This window comes from Parasteatoda tepidariorum, chromosome 1 (genome assembly GCF_043381705.1).
Source record: "Parasteatoda tepidariorum isolate YZ-2023 chromosome 1, CAS_Ptep_4.0, whole genome shotgun sequence".
NCBI classification, from domain to species: domain Eukaryota; kingdom Metazoa; phylum Arthropoda; class Arachnida; order Araneae; family Theridiidae; genus Parasteatoda; species Parasteatoda tepidariorum.
This window is the reverse complement of record NC_092204.1, coordinates 15,222,873-15,248,781: the sequence shown is the minus strand read 5'-3', so window position 1 is coordinate 15,248,781 and position 25,909 is coordinate 15,222,873. Positions and strand designations below refer to the sequence as shown.

The 25,909-nt window shown below is 29.1% G+C and overlaps 1 long non-coding RNA gene across 1 annotated transcript in view; it reads right to left on the bottom strand.

Annotated features, from left to right (window-relative positions):
* Nucleotides 1-25,909, bottom strand: part of LOC110282747 (uncharacterized) — a 386,010-nt gene that overhangs the window by 125,404 nt on the left and 234,697 nt on the right. The gene's annotated exons all lie outside the window — the stretch shown is intronic.

Here is a 25,909-nt window from a genome sequence, read left to right as displayed (position 1 = left end):
TGAGAAAACTCGGAGGTTGGTCGTAAAGGATGCATTTTTTTTTTCTTTTTGTTTCTTGGTCTTCTATATTGCTTCATTGTGGAAGCCGCAGCTGTTTTGGTAAAGAAGGTTTTTCTCTGCCCATTTCATAGAAGGAAGGCTAAGATTTTTTTCTCACTCCTCCCTTATTTTATTTTATTTTTTTTCTTTTCACAATCTTTTTTTAAAGATTTTAATTTGCTCTTATTTTATTTTTTATTCGCAATTTCAGATGTGCCGCAGCTATTTTTTTCTTTTAGGAAAAAAAAAAAAGAGTTTATGTGGGATTGTCTTTTGCTTTAAAATTGCACTCAGTTTCATAAAGGCAATTTTGAAAAGCAAATTATTTTAGAAGTGTCCGAAACACGTGGAACGATAAATTTTTATGCCAAACGCAGTAAGTTTGGCGAAAATTAGTTTTTTTTTCTCTCATATTTTTTTTTTGTTCTAATTATATTAATAAAAAATAATATGCACATTTGGTTTCAATAACTTAAAATACCATTATTATTTTTTTTACATTTATAAATTACGCTTAAAGTTTATAAAGTTTTTATTATTTTTTCTTTATTTCTTTTCTGCGTAGTCTCTTAATGTATTTTAATAAATGGCAAATAATTATGACACAGAATTAGAATTACTAACAATATTATGCTGACTAATAAATATCAATAGATTAAAATATTATAAGTATTAACTAGTTTTTTTCTGCTATTATTAATCTTTTATCAAACAAAATTTGGCGTCTCAATTGTCAATTGCATTTTATTGCATACCTCATGGTTCAGTGCTGGAATAACTTTTACAGGAATAATTTCTTTCTGGTAATTTATATTTCGAGTGCAATGTATTGAGCCGAAGAGTATATTGCCTTAAAAAATGTGTAATATATTGCAAGTTTTTTTAGGGGTGTGTGATTATTCGTCTGGAATTGCCATTTGCTTTTAAATAGCCTTTAGTTTCATGAAGGCAATGGTTTATTTTTGCTTATTTGTATATCTATTTTTCTAAGAGTGCTTAAATTGCAATTTAATACATAAACTAGATATTTACGGAACAATTTTTTTTAAACGTGTTTCTCCGTTACTATTTTACATAAGTTTAAACTTATGCATTTTAATAAGTAAATATTAAATGCAACAAAGAGATTATGAATATAACTTACATTATTAAATAGTAATAAACAAATATTAATTAAAATAATCGAAATATTTTTAAATAAAATAATATAAACATTATTTAGTGTTTAAAATATTCTGAATGCTAGTTAATTATTATAACATAAATGATAATTAATTCTTTAACATTAAAAATCATTTTTGTCTTAAGGTATTTAATCTCCAGTTATATTTATTTTAAACATCATATTTTTAATGCATTGAGATAAGGTATGGTGAAATAAGGTGGTCAGCAAAAATTAGTGTCAGTGAATATTCCTCTGAATTAGCAAAAAATTTAAACAATACTTCAAATTCACACTTTGAAATATTTGTAATCATTTATTTAATTTAGTTATTTTATTATAAAAACTAAAAAGTGACAGTTTTTCTTCTTCCTTTTAACGAGCTTTGCAAAACTAACAAATATTCGTTCACCTGTTTCATTTTTATTAAAGTAGTAATTCAAGAGTCAAATTTCTTTTTCCTAGGGCCATTTCTATTCAATTTGATATGGCCTAAGGTTCAGCAAATTGAGTAGAATAAATAGCTCAAGCAAATTAATTACTAATAATTTCAACCTTCTATAGTACATTGATGTGATTTGCGGAACCTATGGTTTAAACTATCAATATTAAAGGCCTGATTTTAGAGAAAGAATAATTATTAATATTAAATTAAATTTTAATTCATATTTTAATATTAAATTAAATTTTAATTAATATTTTAATATTGAATTAAATTTTAATTAATATTTTAATATTAAATAAAAATTTAATTAATATTTTAATATTAAATTAAATTTTAATTAATATTTTAATATTAAATTTTAATTAACATTTTAATATTAAATTAAATTTTAATTAATATTTTAATATTAAATTAAATTTTAATTAATATTTTAGTATTGAATTAAATTTTAATTAATATTTTAATATTAATTTAAATTTTAATTAATATTTTAGTATTAAATTAAATTTTAATTAATATTTTAATATTAAATTATTATTATTAAAGGCCTGATAGGAGACTCAGGGGATAGAGCGTTCGCCTTCCAATGAGGTGAATCTGGTTCAAATCCCAGCAATGGCTGGTCGATACGAATGCCTCACCCTTCTCTCACCGAACACAGTGTTGATGTAAAATATCCTCAGTGGTAAAAATCCGCATAACGTCAGGCTAACCATGGGATGTTCTCATCGCTTTTCTCGCCATGTAACGTAAATGCGAGTTAGTTCCATTAAAAAGTCCTCCACGAAGGAAAATTTCTCCCAATACTTGATCCAGCAGTTAACTTGTCTTCTGGATTGAGTTCAAAATTACAAGGTTACTGAGTTGAACATTAGTAGTAGTAAGCCCAAAATTGGGTCGGCTGTTCAACGACGGTTATAAAATAAATACTACTGAATAGCCTACTAATAGCCTAAATAGCCTATAAGTAAAGTGAAAAATATTTATACTCTTACCTCAGCGTATTGTGAATTTGTTATTATTTAATTATTACACATCATATAGTTGTTATTATTGTTAAAATTGCACATTTTAAAGTTACTAGTATGCCTTGTAAAGTTGAAGCATAGCACTTCGGATTAATTTTTAAACAAATTCAAATAATTCGTTCCAGTTATTTCTAATCAGTGAAATGTAACCTTTAATTTATTGAATACACGTTGACTTTACGATTCTTTAATTTAAATGTAACCGAATGTCGTTTAATGTCGAGCATTACCAACGCCGATAGTGGATTCACAAATTCCGGCGAAATCACAATTAAGAGTAAATGACTAACACAGGAAAGTAACATAAGAGTTTTTTTTAGTTCGTTTGATGATTGCTTCTTTGTTTTAATCTAAGAAAAATAAGTCTAAGACCTTTCCAATTTAAATTTGAAGTTCTTTATGGTTACATCCTTTTCGATGGTGTGCTAGCTTGGAAGAGAACACACGCGTGATTGCGTGTGGCTTGCCAACGAGGATTTTAATGCTTTGAAGTATTAAAAGAGGAAATGATTGTAGGAAGAAAAGATAGAAACATTTAATTTTTATGTAAAGATCACACACTGTGAAAAATTCCGAATCGTAGTGCTATAAAAAAAGAGAACTCATACTCTCCGTACAACAGATATTTTTCACGGAACTGTTATACCGCAATTTTATACAGTAATATTTCCTGCAAAATCACTGTAACTAAGCAAATATTACTGTTTAAATTACGCTATAAAATTTCGCAGTAAAAATAAATTTTGCACATGCAATGCTCAAGTTTCCAATACTTTTCACCGTAATTTAATCCGGAACATTTTACCCTGAACCTACATTTGGCATATATATATATATATATNATATATATATTGTGAAATGAAGATAAATAAGACCCTATCAAAGCAAATGAAGTCTATCTTTTTATGATTTTTCAGTATAAAAATTTAGTTGACCTGGAAAACGAAACTGCAGATTGTATATTACACATTTACATATGCTGATTTCTCAACATTTGTTGCAGCTGTTCAAATTTTTAGAATCCTTTTTATTGTTTTATATTTATAAATTTTAAATGTAAAGTCGTGTTTGACGCAAAATAGTGTCATTTACGAAACCTGCGGTTCAAAATCTATCAACGCTATGACAAGGATTAATTTTTATTCGTCAGTATTCCTTTTTAACCAACGAGATTAAAAAGTCCAATTTTTGGGACAATGTCATTTTTATCAATATTGATATGATTCAAACTAATAAATCACTTAGAGCTGTGGTGGCTCAGGTGATAGAGAGTTCACCTCCCAGTTAGATGAACCGGGTTCGAATCCCAGCTATTGCTGTCGGTAAGAATTCCGCACCCGGATCACACTGGCCACAGTGCTGACGTAATATATCCTCTGATCATAGGTTAGAGTTCCTTTGTCGTCAGATTAACTGTGGCAGGTTTTCGTGGTATTCCTCTCCCTGATAACAAATGAGGATTAGTTCCATCAAAAAGTCCTCCACGAAAGCACAATTTCTCCCAATATTTGATCCTGGAGTTCCTTTGTCTTCTGGTTTGGGTTCAAAATTGGGTCGACTGTTCAACGACTGTTAAAAAATAAAAAATAATATATAAAATCACGTAAGTAAACAAAACACAAATGATTCCCCCACTTACGAACTGCCCCTTACACAACCTACATTTCAAACAGATGATTTTAACTAAATATCATATTTCTATTAAATGTTTAAAACTTAGTTTCAGGAATCCCAGCATGCCTTGAGAAAAAAATTTCCCAACCCTAAGTAGGCAAGGTACGTAAACAAGGAAACAAAATGGGATAAAATTAAACGAAGACGATAAAGAAGATAAAAAAAAAGAAGGGTTTTTTTTTCTGCAACATGTTCTATTGAATATCTGAGAGAAGCGTGAAAAACGCACGGTTTGGTGGTACTCAACCTCACAATAGTGGGCACGTAAAGTTCCCTCCAATGCGCCGCTGGCCATGCGGTAAAACTTCTCTTTTCTGTTCCAAGACAATTCCCACCTTTTTCGGGATTTTTTTTTCCGCTCTGAAAAATCCTAAAAGAATAATTCCCTCTCAGTGTCCGGTAAAGAAATTTCAACCAACGGAAAAGTAAATGAAACGTAAACTACTTTACTTTACTTTACTTCCCCACGTCCCCCCTTTCTTACACCTAGACTTTTATGTAGTCAAGCAAAAGTGCACCATATTATTTCTTATTTTAAATGGGAATCAAAAAGTTTTTTTCTCTAAAAGTAAAAACCAACAAAACAATTACGGATAACAGTAATTATCTTAAGAGACTATTGGTTTCAAAATCGGTTCAAATCTTATAATTTTTTTTTTTTTTTAAAGTATTTTAGGTCATTTCTATTACCTCCTTGAGTGCTTCCAATAAGAAAACAGCCACCCAAGTGTTCTGAGTTTAAGACATTCTTTTTCTCTTATATTTTTTTTTTAAATACTAGGTGGTTCCGTCCCCTGATCGCTGCGCTCACCACCTCATGATGGCTTCTTATTCATTTATGATTTTTTCTCCTTTTAAAAATCGATATTTTAATTTTTTAGGAAAAAACAAGACACACTTTATTTACAAAATATAAAATTTATTATGATTTTATGCAAAATAAATTCGCTGACATGTAAATCATACCGAAATAAAAGTTTCACTGTATTTAAACATAGAAAGATAAAAAGCGTTTCAGAATAAGAAGTAATAGATGAGAAATATTTTACTTGTTAACAACGATAACCTTATATTACAATTTCAATTGAAAATAGTTTTTACATCTCGAAAGACTTTCATATTTTTTAAAAAAATAATTGTTATAATATCTATCTGACAACATTTAATCTCTCTCTGCCTCTCTCTTATTTATTTTTTTTTTTTATCTTCCTTTTCATTTTTTTCATTACTTTTAAAGAGCGAGCTTATAAAATTCAAAGAGAAATAAATAGAATAAAATAAAGTTTAGTTATAGTACAAATATTGATCTCTATAAAAAATAAATGAATAAAATAAAATAAGGTTTAGTTATAGTAAAAAATAAATAAAAAATTTATAAAATAAAATAAGTTTTAAGAAAATTGATCTCTATAAAAAATAAATTGATAAAATGAAATAAAATAAGGTTTATTTATAATAAAAACAATTCATCTCTATAAAGAAAATTAATGAAATAAAATAAGGTTTAATTATAGTTAAAAAAATTTAACAATTATAACTATTAAATATTTTGCTATAAAATAATTACAAAATAAGGGCTCGTTTTTTCATATTAATTATTTCGTAAAATTTGATTTCAAGAAATATATTATTGAGGAAATATGGCATTTATAATTAAAATACATTAAGTACATTATATATGATACATTTAATGCAACAATCTGCTTAACATCAAGGAACAAAAATGATTGAGAAGCAGTTATGAAGGTCTTTGAACGCAGCGAGCAGGCAATATATATTGCCCCACTTGACATATATTGATTAAAATAGATAACTGAATGCATTAAACATTAAATTTAAAATTCAAAATAAAATTCAAATCGTCAATAAAATTCAATAAAATGAAATTCAAAATCGTCAAGAAACATTTAAAAAGAGAGTGTCAAAAATTTTAGAGGCTGCCATTTTGAACGTTTGTTATTATTGTTATTATAAATCTGAGGTGGCCTTCCAGCCAAAAATGAAGTTACTTATATGCGATACATGTGTAACAAGTTTTATACATACACATACATATTCCTCTTCACTCCGAATTGGAGCATAGGGCTTCTATCGTAACTTTCCATCTCATTATATTTTTGGCTAGATATCTTGTCTCTCTCCCTGTCTTTCCTATTCTTTTCAATTCGTTTGCAATCGTCCTGCGGTAAGTATTTTTAGACCTTCCTCTTTTTCTATTGCCCTGAGAGTTTCAATCAAAAACTTGTTTTAATTAGAAAATTTCAGGTTTGCGTAGAACATAACCGATTCATTTCCATTTTTTAATTTCCAGATCAATCGGCTTCTGTCTTGCTTTTCTAAGGATTTCTGGATTGCCAATTTTGTGGAACCACTTGATGCGCAAGATTCTTCTTCGACAGTTGTCAATAAATATTTGATGTTTTTTCTTGTTATTTTTATTGCAGTGCAATTTCTCAGATCCATAGAGTAGGACATATTTAGCATTGGTAATTGAAATTTCTAAATATTGTTGAATTTGTTATGTTTTCGTTTTCCCAGAACTTATTGAGAATAACGTAGCTGCTTCGGGCTTTGCTTAATTTATTTAGTATTTCTTCATGAGTTCCTCCTTTGTTGTTAATTATACTTCCAAGATATGTAAAACTAATTACTTCCTCCAGTTTTTTATCTTTTAAGAATATGGCATTTAATTGTTTCGGATTAATTATCAAAATTTTGGTTTTATTTTGGTTGATAAGTCCCATTTTCTTTGCCTCTACGTTTAAAATGTTTGTGTTTGTTTGAATGTCTTGAAGGGTGTTGGTCAGCAAACATATGTCGTCTGCAAAATCAAGATCAGAAAAATATTCAGCAAGGTTCCATCTTACACCCCTTTTATTCTCGGATACTCCCTTTCTAATCCAGTCAGTAGCATTTAAAAAGATGGTTGGAGAAAGTATACAACCCTGTCCAACCAACAACAAAAAAGTAGTTTTAAAAATTATTTTATTATTCATATTCAAATATTTATCCACAATTGATTTTGTAAATTAAGGAATATACAATGATGAATAAATGTTTTCTTTATATCTAAATAACTACAAATAAGACCGAATTTGAAAAATAATTGTTTGGAAGTAAGCCGTGTTTGGAAGATTTTACCTTGTAGGCTGTTTTTTAAAGACTCAGTCGTCATATAAAATTATGTTTTTTTGCGAATAATATGCTATTTTTATAACTGCTGCGAGTATGCTACTTTAATTCATAACTGTTGCGTCAAGTTTGGCATACCTAAAGCCAGCATCTAAGCTCATTTTGAAAATGGTGCAAAACTTCGATATGGAGAAAAGTCACAGTTTTGTGAAAATGAAAAGAGTTTCCGGTCCAATTTTTTAATATTTAAAAACTATATCCAATGCTGCATTACCTGGGCTCACAAAAATTTGCAAAACCTGAGAATACGGCAGTAATTTTAATCATTTTCAGCTAGGTGGTAAAATGTCGCCAAATTTGCGTTTTTTAAATAAGTTTAATAACTTTTAAAATATTTGAGTTATTTGTCTGTTCCAAAGCCCAGATAATTTTTCACGGCAAGATTATATGGATACTTTTAAAATCATGGCACTGCTTCAAGTGTAAGGTACTTAAACTATAGCTTTTTTATTTTACTTGGTGACAGAGTTTCGAAAAACAGCGTTACTACAGAAAAAGACACCGGTGTCTCATGCTGTATTTCAAAACCATAAATTTTTAAACTCCTAAATATATTATTTTCACTTATTTTTTACCTAAATTAATACAAAATAATGAAAAAAAGTATGATGAATATGTTAAATTAAAATTCTGCGTCAGACCGTTAGCTGGAGGTGAGCGAAATTTCAAATAAATATTAATAACAACTGTTAAAGCTGTGCTTATTGGTGTTTTAATACAACTGTAAACAGATGTAACGTTTCAGTAACTCACAATCAAACGTTCTATTTGTAACACGTTCCAGTTTTTTTCAATGAACGAGAGTGAAAGGTTACAAAAACTCAATTTTAAAACACTCTACAAAATGCCTGGATATCTTTAAACAGGGTATAAAATATTCGAACTGTTCAAACTTTTTTTTTTTTTTGCGTTTTTCGAATCACTGTATGTAAAACCTTAACATCACATTGNACCTCTGTAAATCATTGGCTTGATTGTGGAACTGGCAAACGTCATATTTGATTCATTTGACAAACGCAGTACCCTCGAATAAATTGACATTCCAGATAACTTGACCTTTGTCATTTAAATTATTTCTTAAAAGAAATAAATTATTTCATAAAAGAAATATACTAGGTTTTGCTATTAGTAACCAAGTATTTCTTTCATTACTGTATAATGTAATCCTAGTATTTGTAATCCTAGTAACTACTAATTCATTGTGCAATTTATATAAATGTTAGTAATAAGTAAGAGAAAATTATATTTTTATTTATTTAGAAGCTACGGGTTAGTTTCAAAGGAGGACGGGTACATTGTTGGGCAAGCCGTCCTCGGGGACGGGTAAAATTTCTGAGTTTTTTCGAGCCCTGATGTGTACCAAGTTTCATAGATACACACACATACATATTCCTCTCCCGAATTGGAGCATAGGGCTTCTATCATAATTTTCCATCTCACTCTATTTTTCGCCAGATATTTTGCATCTCCCTAAATCTTTTCTATTGTTGTTATTCCTTTCCAATTGTCCCTCGCCAAGTATTTTTAGGTCTTCCTCTTTTTCTATTGCCCTGAGGGTTCCAATCAAAAACTCGTTTTAATTTAAATTTTTCAGGTTTACCTGGAACATGACCAATCCATTTCCATTTCTTAATTTCTAGATCAGTTTGTTTCTGTTTTGCTTTTCCAAAGATTTCTGCATTACAAATTTTATGGAACCACTTGATACACAAGATTCTTCTTAAGCAGTTGTTAATAAATACTTGAAGATTTTTTCTGGTTATTTTTATTGTAGTGCAATTTCTCAAATCCATATAGTAGGACAAATTTCACATTGGTATTGAAAATTCTAAATTTTGTTGAATTTGTTATGTTTTTTCTTTTCCAGAATTCATTGAGAATAGCGTGGCTGCTTCGGGCTTTGCTTAATCTATTTAGTATTTCTTCATCAGTTCCTCCTTTAAAATGACTAATTATACTTCCAAGATACGCAAAACTAATTACTTCCTCTAGCTTATTATTTTTTTAGAATATGGCATTTAATTGTTTCGGATTAATTATCAAAATTTTAGTTTTATTTTGGTTGATAAGCCCATTTTCCTTGCCTCTATTTTTAAAATGTCTGTATTTATTTGCATGTCTTGAAGGGGGCAAACATAAGTCGTCGGCAAAATCGAGATCAGAAAAATATTGAGCAATGTTCCATCTTACACCCCTTTTATTCTCGGATACTCTCTTTCTAATCCAGTCAATAGCATTTAAAAAGACTGTTTCATAAAGTATACAACCCTGCCAAGCCAAAAAAAAAAAAAAAAAAAACATATTAGTTTTAAAAATTACTTTATTATTCATATTCAAATATTTATCTACAATTGATTTTGCAAATTAAAGAACATACAATGATGATTAAATGTTTTTCTTTGATATAAATAGTAACTGCAAATAAGTGCGAGTTTGAAAAATTATTGCTTGGAAGTAAGCCGTGTTTGGAAGATTTCACCTTCAAGGCTGTTTTTCGAAGGCTGTGTCGTCATATGAAATGATGCTTTTTTGCGAATAATATGCTACTTTTATAACTGCTGCGAGTATGCAATTTTTACTCATAACTGTTGCGTCAAGTTTGGCCAATCTAAAGCCAGTGTCTAAGCTTATTTTGAAAATGGCGCAAAACTTCGATTTGGAGAAAAGTCACAATTTTGTGAAAATGAAAAGAGTTTCTGGTCTAATTTTTTTAATATTTAAAAACTAAATCCAATGCTACATTAACTGGGCTCACAAAAATTTGCAAAACCTAAGAATACGGCAGTGATTTTAATCATTTTCAGCTAGGTGGTAAAATGTCGCCAAAATTGCGTTTTTCTAAATAAGTTTAATAACGTTTAAAATGTTTGAGTTATTTGTCTGTTCTAAAACCCAGATAATTCTTCACGGCAAGATTATATAGATACTTTAAAATCATGGCACTGCTTCAAGTGTAAGGCACTTAAACTATAGCTTTTTTATTTTCCTTGGTGAAAGAGCTTCGAAAAACAGCGTTACTACAGAAAAAGACACCGGTGTCTCATGCTGTATTTCAAAACCATAAATTTTTAATCTCCTAAATGAAATATTTTCACTTATTTTTACCTAAATTAATACAAAATAATGCAAAAAAAGTATGATCAATATGTTAAATTAAAATTCTGCGTCAGACCGTTAGCTGGAGGTGAAAGAAATTTCAAATAAATATTATTAACATCTGTTAAAGCTGTGCTTATTGATGTTTTAATACAACTGTAAATAGGCGTAACGTTTCAGTAACGCACAATCAAACGTTCTATTTGCAACACGTTCCAGTTTTTTTCAATTAACGAAAGTGAAAGGTAACAAAAACTCAGTTTTAAAACACTCTACAAAATGCCTGGATATCTTTAAACAGGGTATAAAATATTCGAACTGTTCAAACTTTTTTTTTTTTTTGCGTTTTTCGAATCACTGTATGTAAAACCTTAACATCACATTGACTGTGAAAACGTTTCAATAACATTCAATGAAACGTTTATTGTAAGACACCCGTTTCGTTCAATAAACTAAGTTAAAACGTCTTTCTTTAGTCTATCTCTTAAATACTTTTTTTTTTAAAAAATAACGAGGAGTTTTGGAAATAAAATTTTTAATATAATGCCTACATGTTCAAAATTCAGCATATTGAACTTGACAACAACTTCCAGTTTTTCCCTTTTTTCGAATATCCCAATAGTTTTCGCAAAGCCCCCTCTACACCCACACAAAAAACAACCTGTAAAAAAGTCAGAACCCCACTTTACCAGCTGCCAATAAATGAACCCCCCCCCCCTTTAATAGAAAAAAACCGAAATTTCACCCATGTGGAAGCGTCAGTTTTGTCTCCAAAAAGAAAACTTTAAGAAGACAGAGGGAGGAGGCAGAATAAGATAATGGGGTGGCATCCCACCCCCTCTGCTCCTATCTTCTTCGGCTGCAAACCTTAACGAGAACGGACCGAATTAATCATTTTGTTGGAAAAGAGACTTTTTAATTAATGACTTCAGTCTAGCAATTTGCGGCAATGGTTCAACCAGATTGCAGATCAATTACCACGGCTAAATAATAATATATTACTAAAAAAAAAAAAAAAAATTCCACAATAAGTTCCGCCGACGAAGAACTCTTTCTAACAATATCATTACCTGCATTATTCATTCTTTAATTTTTGCCCCCCACTTCCTCCCGACCCCGACTTTCTCTTCATTACCCCCCTCAAAACTTTGCCCCGAAAAAAAATTTTTTTAAAAATTCTTTTTGGACGATCGTTTCATTATTTATTGTTGGGAACCCCTTTTCCCATTCTATTGTTTTGCGCTAAACTCTGGGGCAAATTGCTGGCGACTTTATGACGTGTCTAATGAAGGATAAGGTTTAATCTTGCGCCATTCTTTTACGGAGTTCCCTCCCCCCTTGATTCGGAAAGAGGGTTGGCGACTAGAATGCGCTAACGAGGCCGTCATGTTATGTGTATGTGCTATGTGAAAAAATATCACCGCGCATAGATGCCTTTTACGGATGAGGGGATTTTAGAAGACAATTGACGCACATGCGCCGTGATGATTCGTCGTTGTCTTGTGAAGCTTGAAATTAGCATCCAAGAACTATCGTCTTCGGATGTGCCTAATTAATCGTTATCGTTTTTTTTTTTTATTCGTATTTATCTTTATCCTGTTCACTTTTCTTTTTCTAAAGTTCCATTTCTGTAGAAAGCTTTTGTGTTCGTATGGAGATTAGATTTTTATTTCATCCTCTGCTTAGAAATAATGTGTATTTTTTTAAACATCGGAGTTTGAGGAAACAAATTTTAATTTGTGTCTTTTGTGAAAGAAAATGAATTGGTTGAATGTAGTTTAGCAAATTAGGTTATATTTTTATTTTAAAAAAGCTTTTACCTTGAGGTTCGTTTCATTTTGTCGCGATTTATGGGAGAAGTTACGCTAGCAATAAAACATTATTTTTGATATATATTTTTATTTCTCTAGAAGTTATAAATTCTAGTAACTTCATTATTATCATTATTATTATTTTAGACATGAAGTTAAATAAGATAGCAATAAAACATTATTTCGAATGTGAATATTTTGTGAAAGAAAATGAATTAGTTGAATGTAGTTTAGCAAATTAGGTTATATTTTTATTTTAAAAAAGCCGTTACCTTGAGGTTCGTTTCATTTTGTTGCGATTTATGGGAGAAGTTACACTAGCAATAAAACATGATTTTTGATATATATTTTTATTTCTCTAGAAGTTATAAATTATAGTAATTTTATCACTATCATTATTATTATTTTGGATATAAAGTTAAATAAGATAGCAATAAAACATTATTTCGAATGTGAATATTCTATGAAAGAAAATGAATTGGTTGAATGTAGTTAGCAAATTAGGTTATATTTTTATTTTAAAAAAGCCTTTACCTTGAGGTTCGTTCATTTTGTTGCGATTTATGGGAGAGAGGTTACACTAGCAATAGAACATGATTTTTGATACATTGCTTATGTCTCTAGAAGTTATAAATTCTAGTAACTTCATTATTATCATTATTATTATTTTGGATATGAAGTTAAATAAGATAGCAATAAAACATTATTTCGAACGTGTTTTGTTCACCTTACTCTGAATATTATTTCCCTTCTTTCGGAATATGCATGAAATAAAGTTTAGAAGTATGTTTATAGATAATACGGCAGTAATAAAACACGATTTTCGATACCGTGTTTATTTTTCTAAAGGTTATGAGTTATAGTATTTGTATTGTTATAATTTAAGATATGAAGTTAAATAAGATAGCAATAAAACATTATTTCGAATGTGAATATTTTGTGAAGGAAAATTAAATGAATGAATGTAGTTAACAAATTAGGTTATATTTTTGTTTTAAAAATCCGTTACCTTGAGGTTCGTTTCATTTTATTGCGATTTATGGGAGAGAGGTTACACTAGCAATAAAACATGATTTTTGATACATTGTTATAAATTCTAGTAACTTCATTATTATCATTATTATTATTTTGGATATGAAGTTGCATACGGAAACATTATTTTATTGACTCGTTATTGCGCAGTCTTTCTTTCATGCCAGGCGGAATGTTTATTAAAAAGGCAAACAGTAGTATTAACCTGATTTTTTTATCCAGGAATCAGGTACAGAACAGAAATTTAAAAGCTGTATCATGATTGTGGGTATAAAAAAAAGAACTTGGTGAATCTGTAACTGTGACTGTAACGAAGACTGTTGAGGGAATATCTTGAAGCTGAAGCGCAAGATGTAGCTTCTGATGAGGAATAGATTATATCAGTTAAGTTTAAATATTCTCTAAAGCAGGGCATTTCTTAATTTTACAGGAAATTGATTAAAGAAAGGATTTACTCTTTTATTTATAGGCTAACTCGTTTGACGTATAGTATGAATTTGACTATATGATCTCAAAATGGGGTCATTCAATATTGATTTTTTAATTTGTTTTTAAGCACTTTTTTCTTAATCAAATAATAGGAAAATCAAGTTAGCAAGTATAATTAAGAAAATGACTAAAAACTCTTTCACAAAAATTTTATATATAAAAATTTTGTATCTTGCAATTTAAAATTATTTTCTTAATTAGCTAATTAATTAAAATTATTTAATTAATCTAACTTTTAAGATATCTGTCTTTGAATCAAAGCCTTAAAAATTTTTTATTATTTTAATAAGAATTATATTATTTTATAAGAAAAAAAAAGAAAGAACCATTTTAATCTAACGAATCCCTCAACTGATAAGACGAGAAATATGACACACTAAAATAACAATAGAACAAAAATATTTTGAACCGCTTATAGCGGTTGAACCATGAAAACCATCTATTCAAAACTCTGTCTTCCCCCTATTTCAGGGGTGATTAACCCTGATTTGATAAGAAGAAGAAAACTTAGCTCCTTTAATGGAAGTGCATTTTTTGGTTAAAATAAGCATAATCCGGGTTTGGTTAAAATAAGTTAAAGCTAACTGTTATACATATTTCAAGATACATCTTTGAGACATATCTTGAAATATGCATAACAGTTAGCACTTTACAAAATCAAAATCCGATCAACCATTCAAAAATTATAAGGCTGATCCATCAAATTTTCATAACTGTACATTAACACCACCATTTTAAGGATTTGGCGATATTTTTTAAAAGAAGTTTAACACTAGATTGCCTAAGGAAGTCATTTTGACTGTTTTTTAACTTCAATTAGAGAAACAATGACACAATCTCTTAGAATTTTGTGAGTTTTTGTACAACATATAATCTTTTTAACTGTTAATATTTACTAATAACTTGTTATGTAACTGTTAATATTTACTGATAACTTGTTATATAACTGTAAATAATATAAAAAAAAATATTAAAAATTAATTTTAAACAAATTTCTTTACACATTAGTTATTCTTTCACAATACAGTCATTTTGACTGCTTTTGGTCAATATAGATATTATATACTAAGTTTCAGTCTTTCTAGTGTTAATAATATTTAATTTTTTTCCCTTTTAAAGTTCAGATAATCCTCTTCAGCAATTTTTTTTCATATATATTTATATAATTTCAGAAATATAGTTTGGCTTCTAATTCAAACTTTGATTTTTTATTTTATTTTATTTATTTTAAAAAATATCCTTAATAAGATACCCTTAAGGCAGACTACTAAATGTCACAAATTCCAACTATGCCAATTACAGAAGGCGGGTTAGAGTTTTCTAAATAAGCTTAATGGATTTCGTCCCGACGAAGAAACTGCTTATTTGGAAGAGAAAGATCCTTTTGTCCACCCCCCATATAATCCCATCAGTTGACCATTGGTTACTCCATGTGGAAGAGGAAACGAGCTCAGGATGGTGTCCGGCAGCAATCGGACTAAAAGGCTTAATGGACAAGGGTCACCCCCGCTGACCGGTAGGAAATGTTCTCACAGAAAGCATCATCTCTCCATCAGGAGCAACAGGAGAATCTCCCCAACCCTTTTCTCTTCTCACAAATTATATGTCTCGATTATTTAGAAATGAATGAATGGACATAAAGTCTTGTTTCCATTAAATGGTCATATTTAGAACTTCAAAAGCATTTCAGAGGATTTACCTTTAATACGGGTTACATGATACCGAGATATCCTAGTGAACTTATTTCCAATTATTTGGTTTAGTTTCGTGTCCATATTTCGGTCAGATTTAGTTTGTAACACCATTGAATTCTTTTTTATTCCATAATGTCATATTTATTTTATAAATAAAATTGTTTATCCATTAATTTGGCTTTGTCTTCTGTTTATATTTGCATCAGGCTAGACACCATTTAATTTCTTTGAATTCCGAACTACCCTAGCGATCTTATGCCTCTATTTATTTGGCTTGCATTTTTGCCTACATTGATCTTACGCTTAGTTATAACATTGTTTGATTTATTTGATTTCCGATGTATCTTGATATCATATCTCTATTTACTTGAATTTGTTTCTTGTTCATAATTCCATCAGGTTTAGAACAGCTTTAATATCTTTGCTTTCCTAGTTATTTTAGTGATCTTATACTTCTGTTTAATTGACTTGTATTCCCATAATATCATAGTTATTTTATAAATTAAATTATTTAACCATTAATTTGGTTTGGTCTTTTGTCCATATTTGCATCAGGCTGGACACCATTTGATTTCTTTGAACTCTGAACTACCCTAGCGATCTTATGTCTCCAATTATTCGGCCTTCCGTTTATAAATATCATGGTGAATAAAATTGATTATTTAACAATTCCTTAAACGTTATAGTAATAACTGAAGGTCGAAAAAAATAATAACTATAACGTTTCATAATACCTTTCTTTACACCCAAACTTTAATTCGATATTATACTAAAAATAAACTTTAAAAAACAACTTAAATGTTTCAATATTATTTGAATGAAACTAAAAATTAAACTGCATTCTAAAATTTGAATGCTACAAATAATAAAATTCGTACGCGAGGTATTTCTAAAAACAAAAATTTATCTTAATGCTTCAGTCATTTTTATTCCCCCTCCTTAAACAAAGCAATTAATTTAAAATTTCTCATTTAACATTACAGTAGGGTTAGAGAAGGTATTAGTATTACGTAACATTATAGTAACAATTGAAGGTCGAAGTAAGCCATTACTATAACGTTACATATTCGTTGCCTTTATACTAATTAAAAAAATAGAAAATAAAACTGTTCTTTATAATTTAAAAGAAACTAAACTATTAAATTAAATAGGTAAATTTGCGAACAATAAAAATAAAATTGGGAGAAGTTTTCGAAAATAAGTCATTTTAATTAATTGGAATATTTTAATCATTTATTTTTTATTTTAAACAAAACAGTATATTTAAAATTTCTCCTCTAACATTTCCTTTTCTTAAGCGTTATAATAATGATTGACAATAGAAATAAATTTATTTCTCTTGAGTATCATAATGATTGCCTTTGTACTAATATTAAACTTTAAAAAAATACATTATTATTTGAATTAAAAAAAATTAAATCGAATTGCAAAAATTTCAAAATAACAGATACTAAAGTTCAAAGCTTAAGTTTTTGAAGAAAACATTTTCAATTAATTAAAATAATTTAACAATTTCTATTTTTTTTTATAACCTTAAACTGAACAGTACATTTAAAATTTTTCGCCTTCCGTTAAACGTTATAAAAACGATTGAAAGTCGAAACAAATCATTATTATAACTCTTCAAAATTATTGCCTTGCTACTGACATGAAACTAAGAAAAAAATAACAAAACATTTCATTATTATTTTAATTATTTTAAAATCTAAATTTAATTTTAAAATATGCAAATAACAAATTCAAAGATAAAGAATTTCGAAGAAAACGTTTTTAAAATTAATTAAAATATTTTTTTTTCTTACCCAAAACAGATCAGTTAACTTAAAAAAATATTATAACGTTTCATAATAAAATATACTTTTTTTTTAAGTTTAAAAGTAAATAGTATTTTTGAGAAATAAACGAAAGGTTATCTTACTTTTTTTTTCATTGCCAACCTTCATTATACTCTCTAAAAATTTCAATTTTTGTTATTTTTTTCTTTACTTATTACGAGGAAATTTAATCAAGATATGAGATAAAAATTACGATGAAAAGAATTTATTTTATTTTTTTTCTCCTCCAAAAAATTAATACTTTGCATGAAAGTCATAATGAAAATTCACTAAATTAACTCAAGAAATATTCCTTTACAATATTGATTTAATTAAAATTCGACTGGAGATAATTTGCATTTTGATTAGTGATACTTCGCAGTGTTGGATTTTTAATTTACGAACATTTCTATCATTTTTTTTTTTTTAATTTTTTCATTCCTCATAAATGACCGAGAAAAACTAAGTGCTCTTAAAAGAGAAAAGATGGAAAAAAAAAGTCTTTTAGCAACTTTTTCAAAATTTTTTCATTTATATTAATTTTTCCCTTTTTGAATTTTTTTTCTTCCCTTCGCAGAAAAGTTATAGAAAAATTGCTTCCAAAACAAAGCACAAAATGAAGAATAAAAAAAAAGTAAATCATAACTGTTTTTTAATGCGTTTCAGAGAGAAAAAAAATCTTTTTTTTTTTTTTTTAACTTCAACCACCCAGCAATCTTTTAGAATTTTTTCCCCCTCACTGTAACAGAATGGGGAATTTTTTTCCCTCCTCCCCTTACTATTCGCATCTTACTTTTTGTCTCTTCTCAACTTATTAATGTGGTGATTTTCCTCATTTTTTATTCAACTTTTTTTGTTTTCCCTATAAGAAAAAATGGGAAGAAAGAGAGAGCCTAGTGCTTCTTCACTTTTCCATCTCGGCAACTTCTTAATTCCAAGATGATGAAGAAGAGAAGTGAAGTGAATCGAAGGGATCGGAACAGGGAGGGAATTTATAAACCTTCTTCGCCTACTCTTTATAACTTTGATGTTAATTACGGTCCATAAATTAACACGCTTGGTTGCTCCTGTCCGACCAATGAAAGAAAAGAGAACGGGTAAAAACTATAAAAAAAAAAGGGAAGAAAATTGGGGAAAAATCTTAATAATAAAAATAAGATCCTCCTGATCAATTTTCTGGACCGAATGTACTAAACAAAAGAGCAGAATTATAAGGGGAAAAGTAATGATTATCGCAGGGAAAATGCAGGCTGTAAAATTCTTATTGTTTTGATCCTCATATTTAGCAATATATTGTTGATGGAATTATATTAAAGTATGTTTTAAAATAAGCGGGGTTATTTGATTACGATAAAAGTAAATCATATAATTAATTTCAAAAATTTAAAATGCGAGTACAAAATTTGTCAATAACAATAATGGAGTTAAGTAATAATTAACAAAAATAATATTGAAATGGGAAAAAATTAGGTTGCCTATATGTTCGGTATTTCTGTTAATTTTGTTAGTCCTCGCATTTTATGCAAAATAGTAACTTTGCAGAGCAAAATTAAATTGTTCTGAGATTTTTATAGCTATCAACATTATAGATTAGTATAAAGTGTTAACACAAACTAAAAAAATAAGTGGATAGAAATTGATAGTTCTGCAACTAAAGTTCTCTGTATACGGAATACTTTCCTCTCCTTATTGTTTGCCTTAACGTTCGCAAAGAGTAGAAAAATTGATAATGCAAAGCTAATAATTTTAAATTTTTGAAACTGAGATTTTTGCAAAAGTTGCTTTTATACCAGAGTGTTAAACTTCCTCTAATTATTAGTCGTATTTAACGAATTTATTGATTGAATTTATCAAATACTCCTAGTCCAAATTTAGTTAATTAAAAAGCAATTTAAATTTCTGTCTGTATGATATTTCCTAATTTGCTGAAGTCCTACTATTTTGATATTACTATGCATTATTCAACATTTTAATATTTTTAAAATTTAAAAATAACTTTTATAAATTGTTTACACTTTCTTTTTAATCTTTTAAAACTTTCATCAATTGCTTAGCGTTGAGAGCTCTAAAATATAATCTCATGTTCTATATGGCATTATTTTGAGTTTATAAATTGAGACAACATCAAAAATATAAAATTATCCCAAAAAAGTGTTTTTAATTGGTGTTTTTAATTGTTTGAAAATCATAAAATAATCTTGCTTTATTATTATTTTCAAATAACAGTGAAATCATGTTTCTTAAACTAATTTTTCAACGAAATGCATCTGTATAAATAAATTTTTGTTGAATAAGTTTAAAAGTTTATTGCAATGATTTCAATTGCATCATATTTTACAATTAAATATGCTTCTCTTTTTTTCAAAAAAAAGAAAAAAAGAAAGAACTGTTGATGTCGATTTCCCTTTTATTTGCAGCACTTTTATTTAAAATACGTTATATGAACCAAGTGTCGTTCTGAAGTTTTAGTAATTTTTGACCCGAATTTTAATGAAGTACATTTTAATTTACAATAAATAAAAAACAAAATATATATCAAAAATTTATGTTTATCACGATTTACTCGTAATCAAATAAGAAAATTTACTTAAATGTTTATGGGTGAAAAAACTAAAACGGTCAGAATTAAGAATTTCTGAAATATTTCTTTTAATCTTCATAAAATAAATTTTTGACAGGTTCCAGTTTGAAGATAGTACCGTGTTCTCAACAGTCACTTATTTTCCACGAGTGGAAACGCTTTCAGTTGGAATAAGTTTTGAAAGAGAGTAAAATGTTTCCGTCATTCAAGATTGGTTTTAGGTTCAGAGTCGATGAATCTAGTCCTTAGATATATCTTTGGAATAGCTACTTTGTTGTTAGTTTATCGTGATGTGTGAATCAAAAATGTCATTTTAGATTAGTTTTATGCTTACAGCCGACAAATCTAGTTCTTGGACAAATTGTTGGGATAGCTACTTTGTAATTTTTGCATCAAAAATGTTGTTCCAAATCGGTTTAAAGTCGATGTATCTAGTTCCTGAACATATCGTTCGGATAGTTACTTTGAATTTGATCGTAATGAGTTAATCAAAATGTAATTCTAGATCGGTTTTATGCTTACAGCCGACGAGTTTAGTTCTTGGAGATATCGTTGTCATAGCTACTTTGTAGTTAATCATAATTTGTGGATCAAAAATATCGCTCTAAATTGGTTTAAAGTCGACGAATCCACTTCCTGAACATATTGTTAGGATAGTTACTTTGAAGTTGATCGTAATGCGTGAATCAAAAATGTCATTCTTTATAGGTTTTATGTTTACAGTCGACGAATCTAGTGCTTGGACAAATTGTTGGGATCGCTACTTTGTAGTTTATTGTAATTTTTGCATCAAAAATGTTGTTCCAAATCAGTTTAAAGTCGATGTATCTAGTTCCTGAACATATCGTTCGGATAGTTGCTTTGAATTTGATCGTAATGTGTTAATCAAAATGTAATTCTAGATCGGTTTTATGCTTACAGCCGACGAGTTTAGTTCTTGGAGATATCGCTGTCATAGCTACTTTGTAGTTAATCATAATTTGTGGATCAAAAATATCGCTCTAAATTGGTTTAAGGTCGACGAATCTAGTTCCTGAACATATCGTTAGGATAGTTACTTTGAAGTTGATCGTAATGCGTGAATCAAAAATGTCATTCTTTATAGGTTTTATGTTTACAGTCGACGAATCTAGTGCTTGGACAAATTGTTGGGATCGCTACTTTGTAGTTTATTGTAATTTTTGCATCAAAAATGTTGTTCCAAATCAGTTTAAAGTCGATGTATCTAGTTCCTGAACATATCGTTCGGATAGTTGCTTTGAATTTGATCGTAATGTGTTAATCAAAATGTAATTCTAGATCGGTTTTATGCTTACAGCCGACGAGTTTAGTTCTTGGAGATATCGCTGTCATAGCTACTTTGTAGTTAATCATAATTTGTGGATCAAAAATATCGCTCTAAATTGGTTTAAAGTTGACGAATCTAGTTCCTGAACACATCGTTAGGATAGTTACTTTGAAGTTGATCGTAATGCGTGAATCAAAAATGTCATTCTTTATAGGTTTTATGTTTACAGCCGACGAATCTAGTGCTTGGACAAATTGTTGGGATAGCTACTTCGTAGTTTATTGTTATGTACGCATCAAAAATTACTGCACTGAAACTTAATGATTTTTTCTCAATACGTTGCAAAACAGCGTTGCTTCGTATCGTTTGAGGATAAGCATTTAATTTAATGCATAATTTAACATTTTTATGACAAAAAATGTAAACTTGCGATGTACTAACTACACGATAACATAGAACGAAGTTATCAAAGAGAAAATAAGACATATTAACAAATGGTTGTAAAAGAATGAAATAATTATGGACATTGAATTAAACGTTTCATACTTTTTAACGCTTGTTGATAATCAAAAAATTTTTAAAAAGAATTTAATCTGAAACACATTGATGACATATTTTAGGATTTTTACTGTGCAAGCGGAAAATTAGTTACACTGTTAAAAAAAATTTTTTAAAAAATAAATAAATAAAATATCACTGAATTCTCAAATTTTATTATTACTTATTATAACAGATAATTTCCTGAATGATTCAAAATCTAACATTTACTGCAAAAAATGGAAATATTACACCAACCCAAGAATTCGAAATACGAGAACGAACTTTTTCTCTTTCACTAACACATTGTCCAATCAGATGGTTGGCATTTTATAAAGTTTTCATAGAGTACTTGCAACTAGTCACATTATTGAGGCCTAACTACACATTAATAAAAACACCATCACTAGCAAACTCGTTGAACCCTATTTAATTTTTTCAATTTATTTTAAATGTCTAAATAATAAGTTAGCGCAAGCGATGTCATTATGATAAAAGAAATTCAGAGAGAAAATAAGACATGTAGTGAAAGGTTGTGAAAACATTGAAATGAATATATGTTTAATTGAAATGAATATTATCTGAATTAAACTTAGTATAATTTTCAAAAGGTGTTGAAAATATACAGAATGATAATAAGAAAAAACATATTATCAAACAGAAAAAATTAGAAAGCAGCATCGATCAACACAGGTGAAGCAGCAGGTGTTGTTGATGATAGATTGGGCGGTTATTGAATCGATTAAGGTTCCTAACAGGCAATAAATGCAACAGGAAATCAAAAATAATGATTTTCGTAGATTGAATTAAGTTCCGGTAAATGATAAGAGATATAAAAATAATGTTTAATAAACTAGTTTTTACAGTTTCGATTTTTTAAATCAACAATGGGGGGAAAACATTATTTTGTCATTATATCCCTATGGCAGGATATATATTACTTCAACGGTTTCCGCTAAACATATTAATTTAGACAAAACTTCTAGCAGGATGCATACCTCGTTTTCTTATGTTATATTCTAATAACCATCGGCACCTGTAGCATGCTACATTTAATGAATTAAAGTAACTGTGAATGTTAGTGTGACTCTCGAGATACTTTTTATCGCAATTCAAAATTTCAAATCAATCAAAAGTTTCCAGTTTGATCACATATTTACCAAAAAACATTTTTTGGAAGGAAGTGCAAAAAGAATGGGTCTAAATTTTTCTTTTTCTTCTACATTTATTTATTTATTTTAATGGGGTTTAAAAATTTAAATTTCACATTTTTTATGAGTATAAATATAATATAAATTTTAATTTTAAAAAAAAATTAAAGTTTGGAATGCAAAAAAAACAATTAAAAAATTGCACCTGAAATCTTTCTGAGAACCTAATCTAAAAATAGGGATAAAAATTAAAAATATGCATGTTTGTAGATAAAAATTAAGATTTTCATGTAGATTCTAAGAAACCTAATTATTATATTTCGTAATTAATTACGTTTGCTTCTATTTTATATTTTAGAATAGAACAATTAAAACTCGTTAATGTTAAATTAAGGAAACTAAAAACATCGATGATTTTGATCTAAATATTTAAAAATGATAAACTTAGGAGAGAATCGATTTTTGTTAAAAAAAAAAAATTTCTATTCATAGTGCAAATCAGAAATAATGATAAATTCGATAAAAATATTTTTGAATGACTTTTTTTTAGGTGAGAATCTTTTTTTTTAATTCTATTCATAATATAAATTAAAAACAACAATGAATATTCGAAGATCGAATACTCGATGTAAATATTTTAAATTTATATTTTTTGCGGAGAATCAATTTGTTTTTTAAAATTCTTTTCACGATGCAAATTAGAACAGTGATGAATCAGAAATAAATATTTTAGATTGATATTCTTAGAAATGGATCAAATTTTTTAAGTGTCTACTCACAATTAAAATTGAAAACAATGATGAATTCTATCTTAATATTTCAAATACAAATTCTTAGATCTGAATAAAATGTTGTTTTCAACTTCTATTGACAATTAAAATTTTAAAAAATTTTTGAAAAAAGATAAATTGGGTCTAAATATTTTATAATTATATTCCTGATTGGGAATTAAATTTTTTAAAGTTTCCAATCACAATGCATTTTAAAAACAACGATGAACTCGAACTGAATATAAAGCGATATTCTGGGTGTGAATTTAACTTTTTTTTTAATTCCAAATTTTAAATGGCTCTTTACCGTTCACGCCTGGAACAATAAGTGTACCGCAATGGCTTCACCATGCTAAGCGCCGCAAGCAAAAGGTTAATTTAAAATTTCTTTCGCTCCCACTGTAAAGTCGAGTAGTTTCTACTTCAAGCAAATTTCATACACTATCTTGCATTTTACCTTCTAGGAATCGAAAAAGAAAAAATCCAAACGTCGATCTAACGCAGTATTCAACTAAAATGGATTATTAACGCTAGGTTCAGCTCCAAGATGGCGAACAAATTCGTTGAAATTCAAATCCAAGACGTGCCGTGGAACGTTTTCTAGTGGAAGGCAGAGGGAATAAGGCCATTTTCAATTTCTGCTCTATATTATAATAAGGCCATTTCCATTCCCCGGGTCCCGGGTATTCGACCCGTGTTAATGCTGATCTATGCAAAGCCATTAGGATCCTTAATCCACTTCAATCCTTTCCTGGAATCGTCTGTTAAGTGCCCAGCTTTCTCTGGCGAACACCCCTTTTTTCCTTCACGCATCTACTTCTTCCACAGGCAATTGAAAGATGAGACATTTGGAAGGCTCTTTTTAAGAAAAGAGTGGAGCAGGTACTTATTCATGGATGGCAAAAAGGGAATTGTGAGATGCATAAGCGAAATTGCATCCGGCCAGAGGAGGAAGATCTCTCTATTCGATGCACTCTTTTTATTCCTTATTTTCGAAATAACTCGCATCACCCTTGACCTGTAAATATTTATCAGGTACGAGAATGACTTTCAACTCCATTAGCAAGGCGTAAGAAATTTACTTTGGAATATAATTTTATCTGATTTCTATCAAACAGTTAATACTGATAAATTAATCAATAAAACCATTGGACAGCAGATCAAATTATTTGGGTTTATGACTACTAATGCTCTACACCCTAGCTTTCAATTTTGAATCTAATCCAGAAGACAAGGAAACTCCTGGATCAAGTATTGAGAGAAATTCGCCTTCGTGGAAGAACTTTTGATAGAACTAACCAGCATTCGCGTTACATGAAGAGGAAAACCAATCTTAACCTGACTCCCTCCCACCTCCTACAGTTAGCCTGACGGCAAGGGGACTCTAACCCATCACCTATCTATCACTGAAGATATTTTACGTCAACATTGTGGTCGGTTCAAGCTGGATGCGGACCAGCCATCGCTGGGATTCGAACTCGGTTCAGCTCATTGGAAGGTGTTCGCTGAGCCATCCCCTGAGCCATCACGGCTATCACGTTAAACTTTTTATTTTATTTTATATCCGTCGTTGAACTGCAGACTCAATTTTGAGTTTCCGACTACTAATGCTCAACTCCGTAGCCTTGTAATTTTGAAGCAATCCAAGAGACTAGGAAACTCCTGGATCAGGATCCCCAGAGGTTATGGGAACATGGAGGACTTTGCGACTCGACAGATTTAACGTGCATCAGTCACCATTTTCTACCCGTTACCTGGGATCAAACCCACGAACTTTTGGACATGGGCCCAGTGCCCTACCAACCAAGCTATCCCGGCCTATCACGTTAAACTTGAACTATTATGTCACTCGATTTAATCACAATGTTGTAAAATTTGATACAACTTTAATAAGATATCAACTTTAACCACAATGCCCGCGGGTCGAATCATAATGTTGTTGAAACTTGTTATAATTTTTAATAAGGTGACATCTTGAACCTTGATGTCAGTTGGTTGAATCATAATGCCATTGAAATTAGCTATAATTTAAATAAGTTTTCAATCTGGGATATTTTTTTTTAGTTGACTGAATCATAATTACGTAAACGTTTAATGTCTCTCCAA